Source organism: Selaginella moellendorffii, unplaced genomic scaffold (assembly GCF_000143415.4).
Source record: "Selaginella moellendorffii unplaced genomic scaffold, v1.0 SELMOscaffold_81, whole genome shotgun sequence".
Classification (NCBI taxonomy): domain Eukaryota; kingdom Viridiplantae; phylum Streptophyta; class Lycopodiopsida; order Selaginellales; family Selaginellaceae; genus Selaginella; species Selaginella moellendorffii.
In genome coordinates, this window is record NW_003314342.1 from 260,491 (window position 1) to 270,073 (window position 9,583).

The window sequence follows — 9,583 nt, forward strand, 5'->3', positions numbered from 1 at the left end:
CTCTATAATACTCAACCACACTGAGTTCTCCAAGACCTTCAATGGCTCGCCCATTGATGACTTCCCATGAACTCACCCCGATATTTAAATGTGGTGAGTTGTTATAGCACATTTCCATAAGTCCCAAATGACTTACCTAATTAATCTAGTTTCTGGAGATATAGCATTGCAAATAATCCTCCAACTACTTATTCACCCTTTTTTGTTTGTCCATTTGTCAAGAAGTGTTATTGCCATTATGCTTCACTGAATACTTAATACATGTCTGTGAGTGATAGGCTATGCTAAAATTTAGCTTAGTACAATATTATTCTAGGAGAGTTCTCTAGAACCTACTAGTGAAGATCTTATCTCAATTTGACATAATGTAGCAAACATGGATTTTACCCTTTATCCTATAGTGATTTACCATAGAATAATCACAAAGTACAACCTAAACCCTCCATGTGCCACGTGTTATATGCCATGTGCCACATGCCACGTGTTTAAAGGACAGCGGAGCAGAACTTGAGTTTCAAGGCATTGGGCCACTGAATGAAGGAATGGAGCCAAACTCCTAAGCATAAAGCTAAGGAGTGACAGCATTGGAACACGGAATGACTTTCGAGCATACAGCCCAAGAAGCGAAGGGACAAGAGCACGGAGTGACTTGGAACAATCCTAGAGAAACCAACATCCCAATGCCAGAACCAACACACAAAACGAAGCCAAACAAAGTCTGGCACTATTTCAACATACTGATAGCCTAACGTGAAGATATGGGTACTCCACTAGTTAATATGGTGTGGAACTCCAAGCCGAACACAGAACAAAAACAGTTACGTAAGCAGAAGCTAGACTATGATTCAGGTTAATTAGTTATGCCTAACCTACCCACTATCCCTACTATACATTTAGAACCCTCCACAGCCCACACCCTGCCCCTCCCCCAAGGCACTAGATTGCAAATTTGAACACAGGATAAACATTATTGTGTTCAAAACAAGCAAATCTAAACACTTTCCATAAATAGCAATTGGGACCAAATCCAAACCACTCACTCCTATATATAAGCTAAGGTTTTTCGGCTAATTGATATATATATTTTCTGTATTCCCTTTCCATATTGTATGCACTCATAGTTTCAAATAAATAAATATTTTAGTTTTTGGTTTGCTTAAGCAAACATGTGGACTGGGATGGTATTGAATATACCTAGAATATACTTGGATATTCTAGGATATTTTACCATCTAACAGTTATTATTCATTTATATTAATCTTGTATTTATAATTTATAAACTTTCTTAAACACTTTCTAGTATATTATTTTTTATTCTACCATCTAATAGTTGATAGACAATAAGATTAATATTAGATTATAAACATGTTTATAATTATAAAATTTAATTTTGGATTACTAAGTAAGAATAACACTACTATTAAGCAAACCAAATGTTGGTTAGCTTAGACTTAATATAAACAAATTAAACACCTTCACTTCCAATACATTTATTAATACACAGCTCTATAATAATACTAATATAACCATTGATATGAACCAAATTAACAATTAAAATGATTATGACTGGGCTCCTGATATGACAATAGAAGTTGAAGTATGTACTAAATATGGAAATGTAATTGTTTGGCGTAATGATAAAGTTTTTAAAAGTAATATATTTTTTAAAGAATGTTAATTTATATTACATGGAACTTATTTTATAGAAGTCACTTTTAATAGATATGGTTTTTTCCAAATTGATAAATGGTATGGATGGCAAAATTGAGCATTTATTGGTACATGGGATTGGCTCAACATATATATGGGACAATTGCATTAAGAAATTTTAATAAAAATTTAATTTTATATAATGTAATTCAGTAAGTAACTTTTAATAAAATAGAATCATGGTTTTAAATTTATCAATTTTTGTTTTACTTTAAAAAATATTTGTAGTAGTGGATATAGCTAGAATATACCTAGATATTTTACCATTTCATTTAGATTAATTTCATAAACATGTTTTATGAGGTTCAAGTATACAGCTACGATACTATATACTAATATTAGTAGACTTTAGAATATATCGGATTGATTTCAATCCAGACCATTCACTCCAGTATATAAACTAGGGTTTTTGGGTTAATTGATATATATATTTCTTATATTTTCTTTCCATATTCCATAGAGGTGAGGGGTAATTTTGATTGTCCTTAAGGAGTGCTTAGATTTGGGATTTTTTAGCTTTTGAATTATTTAGATTTTTCTTTTACTCTAGTTTTTTCCATTTCTTTTCTTTTGCTTTTTTTTTAAATTTAGCTTTTGCATTGTCTAGATCTCCCTTTCCTTCTACCTTTTTCCATTTCTTTTCTTTTGCTCTTTCCTTTTCATTCATCTTCATGGCAGAGTAACAGTCTCCTCCTCCTTTACTTCTAAAGCAATAGTTGGTGCAATTGCTCAATATTATGTGATTACAATTGAATAACCAAACTTAGTTGATGGCAGCTTTCATAGCGCATGGTACAATTCTTCTTGCTTTTGGTACCAATCCTTGAGTTCGGCTAGAGTTCTTCCGTGGGAATGCTAGGGATGATGTGTACTATTGATTCAATCACTTTACAATGATTGCCACATATCATGATACTTGACATTTGCATGAGTTTTCAATGTGTCTCCAACAATGCTGTAGTGGTACAATGGTTTGAGCACAACCACTCATGAGGATTGGAGTATTCTCTCGGATGTCTTCAAATGTGCATTTGAATATGTTGACAATTCGGATAAGCTCTAGGGCAAGCTCAAAACTTACTAAATATGGAATATCTTTAAATCATGAATTTGGACACGGGATAAACACCATTGTGTTCAGGACAATCTCTATATTTTGTAGATATACCAAATGACCAAATTTAAATATTTTCCACAAATAGCATTTGGAACTGGAATGAGACTAATACAAAGGGCATAATAGCGAGGGTGTTTGGTAGACACAGTAAGCTATCATTTAGCAAATATTAATTGACTAGTCTCAATACATGAGGGTTTTTGTCAAGCCAATATAAGACAAAGCAAAAGAGAACTAACAAGCCAAACCTCTTACCGTCATGGCAGTAAGGAAAGAATATCCTGACATGTAATTTTTGATATTTGAAGTCACATTCGCAACATTGGCGTCAACAATGTTTTGTTGATGTTGTTGTAGTGGAAGTCTAGACACTGAGATGCATTTGGAAAACAAAGAGTCATATGAGTAGCAAAGTGTAGCATATCTTATTTCTCTCCCCTTAAGCCAATTGGAAAAAGGGCAATTGCTTGATGAGAGAGCCCTTAGTAGCTATTTTATCCCCATTTATCCCCCAAGGTTCCAAGGATCCACGGTGATAATATATCCAAATCTCATCCCATGATCACATGCACTACACTCACCCCCCCTTCAGAGATGTCAATGTCCTTATTGACTATTGACTAACAACCCCTATTGAGCCAAGGGGAACCAACAACTCCATTTCTGCACTAAATCTACTAATCCTTCCATTGTGTAAACCAGCTATTCCATGTGAGGCAACTAGTCATCCACCCGTACCACAGTCTCACGGTGGATACCTTCGTCTGGGATGCTCCACAAGAGGAAGGACGTACACATGGATGCCCAATACATACGATTTTCAAATTTAGGGGTAGGAATATACCTTGCTCAAGGGTATATTATATTTTAGGTAGCTGTAAGCAACCAAAGAGAACGACTTAAGATGCAATCCATAGGGTTCAAATATAGAGGGAAAGGGCCCATGAACAAGAGTGCACCCCCTTTTCCAATCGGTCAAGGGTCTTGGGATAGTTGGAGTTAAGCGTCCTTGGGTTTGAATAGTACTGGGCTGGGTAACCTCCCGGGAAGTCCAAACTCAGGAGCTTACATTTGGTATCAAAGGGGGGTCTTGGGTCCGACTCTGTTGGTTTGCTTATGGGAATCACACCACATGTTGATTGACATCTGGCTGGTCCAGTTTGCTCTCTGTTGGTTGGCTTAGGGGAATCACACCACATGTTGATTGACATCTGGCTGGTCCAGTTTGCTCCCGCTGGGCTCGACCCAAGGCGTAGGGTGTCAAGAGAGCGAGGCTCTTAGGAGAGCTGCGGCTCTCAGCTTCCGTTCACGAGGGTGTGAACTTGCAGGGAAGCGTGGTGGATTGTAAGCAACCAAAGGGAACGACTCGAGAGATGATCCATGGGGTTCAAATATAGAGGGAAAGGGCCCATGAACAAGAGTGCACCCCCTTTTCCAATCGGTTAAGGGTCTTGGGATAGTTGGAGTTAAGTGCAAGAGAGCGAGGCTCTCGGGAGAGCTGCGGCTCTCAGCTTCCGTTCACGAGGGTGTGAACTTGCAGGGAAGCGTGGTGGATTGTAAGCAACCAAAGGGAACGACTCGAGAGATGATCCATGGGGTTCAAATATAGAGGGAAAGGGCCCATGAACAAGAGTGCACCCCCTTTTCCAATCGGTTAAGGGTCTTGGGATAGTTAGAGTTAAGTGTCCTTGGGTTTGAATAGTACTGGGCTGGGTGACCTCCCGGGAAGTCCAAACTCAGGAGCTTACAGTAACCACTAATCAATGGGAATTGAATCCGTGCCATTTTCTCTGATACTAACTATAGCACACCTTATCTCTCTCCCCTTAAGCCAACTGAAAAATGGGCAATTACTTGATGAAAGAGCCTTTAGTGGCTATTTTATCCCCATTTATCCCCCAAGGTTCCAAGGATCCACGGTGACAGTATATCCAAATTTCATCCCATGATCACATGCGCTACACGAAGGGACATTGCACGAATAAAGCAATGACCCTTCCATCTTTTTTTGGGAGTTATCAAGGGGTTCACTTAGCACCAGTTCATTTAGTGTTTACTTTCCAAGCTCATTTTTATAATAAGATATCTCCTATTATTCTCTAATACGGGTTTGAGTTTATCTTTTATTGCTCAACCTGTTACCACATGTTGCCATCTACATTTATGTCATATGGCAAAGTAGGTTTTCATTCTTTATGGCAATGGCTGTACACACGCATGTGTGCGGGATGAGGCAGACCTGGTTGTATGTAGGTGATCTTGAGCTTGACTTGTAGTCATTGTAGGTGGTGCTGAGTCAAACTTTTGACCTCATCATTGGTATAGATTGGTTGCGGTGCAATTATGCCAAATGTGATTTTGAGGTTTCTCCCCTTTGTCTCATATTCCTTCCATTCCTCTCACTTCTATACCTCTTCGTCCCTTTACTTCTACCTCTGCTTCCATCACTTTTGTCTCCCCCTACTTACCGACTTATGGAGTATGCCGATCTCTTTGAATTTGACCTATCATTTGAAGCTAAGATTACAATATATCATCCTATTCCAATTGGGGATGCTCGTCTAATCAAGGTTTTCATTCTTCGTCAGTTACCCAAAGAGATTAAGATTTTACATGCAAACGTCAAGGAGATGTTGGAAAAGGGAGTTATTCAAAAGTCATAGAGTCCTTGAGCATGTGAACCTCATCTTGTGACAAAGCTTGATGGGATTATTCATTTTTGCATTGACTATCATTCATTAAATGAAGTGTGTACCCTTTTCCTCACATTACTGATTTCTTAGATCGTTTGGGGAGAAGTCATTACATCACCAAGTTAGATCTTGCTTTTGGGTACTAGCAAGTACTAATGGCTGAAGATCGACACTCTCCCCTCTTTAGGGAAGATCGACATCCTTGTTGATACATACTCTAATCTGATCACCATAAAGGAAACAACTCTATTAAAACTGTATGGTGATCACACTATGTGAGAAATGTACTAACTTAAATGAATTAGGGTAACCTCTTTGTTTAACAAGAATGCGCTACCAACTCAGACACCTTCTGGCTATTGTTGATAAGGAAATGACAAACAAAGTTAGCCACCCTTGCTACTTAAGGTGTCACTCAGCTTATAAAAGTGTGATACACCCTTGCTCGCAAATGGCATAAAGAGAGAAGCTAGAGGCCCCAACCCTCATGAACAAAGAAACTAAACCCATTGGTAAGGTTTAGATAGACTACTGTAAATAGGTAGTTAGAGTTGTTTACAAGGTCACGCCCTTTTAACAAAATAAGGAACACCAATAGAGAGTCGGGTGATGTGACCAGTCAACAATAACTACCCCATGACTAAAGATTTCACTATGTATATGAAGTGCCGAAGCTAGGCTGCTTATACTGGCCCAAACCCAAAGATCAAGAGATGGACAATATCAAAGTCATAGACAATGATATCTTAGAGACTTAATTATCAGTGATTAAATCTTATATTAGAACACAAAATTATTCCAAGTAAGTTATCATCTAATAAACCAATATATTATAGTATAAAAATCATCAAGATTATCATAATTGGAAAACATAGGATTCAACATTGCACAAAATTCAATAGTCAGTGTACCATCAAGAACACTTAATGAGAAAACTTAATGTAGCACACATGGTTTTTACCCTTTATCCTATGGTGATTTACCATAGGATAACCACGAAGAGGAACCTAAACCCTCCATATGCCACATGTCATATGCCACTTGTCCAAAGGACAGTGGTGTGAAATCTGAGTTTTAGGGCCTTAGGCCATTGAATGAAGGAACGGTGCCAAACTCCAAGTATAGAGCCAAGGAGCAATGGCATTGGAGCATGAAACGACTTCTGAGTGTATAGCCCAATGAGTGAAAGGATAGGAGCACGAAGCAACTTAGAACAGTTCTAAAGCATCTAACATCCCAATGCTAGGACTAACATGCAAAACGGAACTAAATAGAGTTTAGCACTATTTTAACATACTGGTGGGGTACTCCACCAGCTAATATAGTGTGGAACTTGTGCTTAAACCCAAGTCAGACGCAAAACAAAGACAAACACGCAAGCGGGAGCTAAACTATGCCTTATGTTAGTCGGCCATGCCTGACTTACCCACTATACTCTTTCAATACCCAAAGTCACATTTGTGACATTGGTGTCAACAACATCCTGTTGATGTTGATGTAATGGAAGGTCTAGATACCGAGATGCATTCGGAAAACAAGGAGTCATACGAGTAGTGAAGGGACATTGCATGAATAAATCAGTAACCCTTCTATCTTTCTTTTAGGAGTATCATCAAGGGGTTCATTCGGCACTAGTTCATTCAGTGTTTACTTTCCAAGCTCATTTTTATAACAAGAGATTTCCTATTATTCTCTCCATGTTAGTTAATACAAGTTCAAGTTTATCTTCTATTTCTTGACCTGTTGCTACACGTTGCCATCTACATTTATGTCGTGTGGCAAAGCCAATTTTCATTCTTTATAGCAATGGCTGTACACATGCTTGTGCGTGGGATGAGGCAAATCTAGTTATGCATGTAGGCAATCTCAAGCTTGAGTTGTAGTCTGAGTCAAGCTTTTGACCTTATCGTTCGTATGGATTGGTTGGGGTGCAATCATGTCAAATATGATTTTAAGGATTCTCTTTTTATCTTATACTTCTTGATATTTCTTCCATATATCTTTTTGAATTTGACTTATCATCTGGAGCCAAGATTACAACACATCATCCTATTACAACTGGGGATGCTCGTCCAATTAAGGTTTTTATTCGTCATTGGTTACCCAAAGAGATCAAGATTTTACGTGCAAACGTCAAGGAGATATTAGAAAAGGGAGTTATTCAAAAGTTGCAGAGTCCTTGGGCGTGTGAACCTCATCTTGTAACAAAGCCTAATGGGAGTATTCATTTTTGGATTTACTATCATCCATTAAACGAAGTGTGTACCCTTTTCCTTACACTAATCTCTTGGATCGCATGGGAAAAAGTTGTTGGTTCACCAAGTTAAATCTTGCTTCTAGGTACTGGCAAGTACTAATTGCTAAAAAAAATATTCTTAAGACTACTTTTCGTACACCATTTGATTTATATGAGTTGTTGGTGATGTTGTTTGGTTTAACCAATGGTTCAGAAACTTTTCAGCGAATGATGGACAAGGTTCTTTGTGATATGCCAAAGATAACTACTAACTTCATCAATAATATCTTAATCCACTCAGAAGGAATATGAGAGGCACATGTTTGTGATATTCATAAGGTGTTAAAGTTGAAGCAGTCGAAGTGCACGTTTGGGTCCAAAGACATGATTTATCTTAGTACCGTATTTCTCATAAGGGTTTGCAAGTTGATCCTAATAAACTTGTGGCTATTCTAAAGTTTCCTACTCCGAAGTGTGTGAATGATGTGCAACACTTCCTGAGTAAGGTGCAGTATCTTAGTTGTTTTGTTAATTATCTTTCTGATCGCATTGCACCATTGTGAACATTGCTAAAGTTGTCAACAACATCTTTCATCTAGTATGTAGACTGTGAGTGGGCATTTACGAATCTCAAAGAGCTGTTGACGACTCCTTCAATTTTGGCATATCCTAACTACACTCGACCTTTCATTTTACACGTGAATGCTTTTGATATCGGTCTTGAAGGTGTGTTGATGCAAGAGAGCCCGAGTGTGCCTAGTCAATGCCATCTCATTGCATATATCAATTGTATATTACAACCAGCGGAGGTGAATTACTCCATGATATAGAAAGAGTGTTTAGCAGTAGTTTGGGGTTTTGAGAAACTTCATGTATATCTACATGGTTCTCAGATGTTATCATAAGGTGATCATGCTACAATTACTTCATTATTAAAATGGAAGAACTTGGTTAGTCATACTACTTGCTAAGCTTTGAAGTTTCAAATATATGATTTTGATATTCATCACCCGAGGAGTTCCATGGCTAATGTTGATGCTCTTTCTCGAGCTCCTCTTCCTTTTTTGTTCTCTTCTCATATTTCTGACAAACCTATTATTTTAGCATCTGTGGATTTTTTGGACGAAACTTCCATGCTGTCAACAGTTGCTATACTTAATTTGCCACAACACTCGATATGGACCTTTCCACTTAGCAAAGAGCCCCTTAGATAAACCACATACCATATGATGGGGAAAACGGACTAACACGAAGTCATCCACTTTGTACTCTATAGGTGGATGATGATAGGAGTTATAGCGCCATTGTTGTCCCACTTGTATGTGGCCCAAGTGTTCAATAAACTTTGCTCGGACAAGTGGAAAAATGCTCTTCAAATATTGATCCCATAACCTAGCATTAGCAGCTCACAGCAATCAAGAAATTAAACCCAACTCCATTGGCAGTATTGGATAATGATCATATAGGAGTTTATATAATGAAGCACAAATAGAACTCAAAGTTCACGTACTTCATGATCATCCTTTTAAAGGTCTGAATGAGCCATTCCACCTAACCGTCTAACTGTGGCTGATAAGCACTCATGAAAGTGTGGCATATCCCCAATCGAGATGTTAAAACATGAAATGCTTCAGCTATAAACGTAGGACTATTATCTGAAAGAATTTGCTCCGGACATGAATGTTGGAACACCACTTGATTGAGGAGGAAGTATCCAACAACAGTTGCAGACGTGCAGCAAGAGCACCGACTTCCACTCAACGGGTTAAGTAATCAAAAGCAATAATAACATACTCATTTCCAGCAGTCAATCATGAAAAGTCTCAC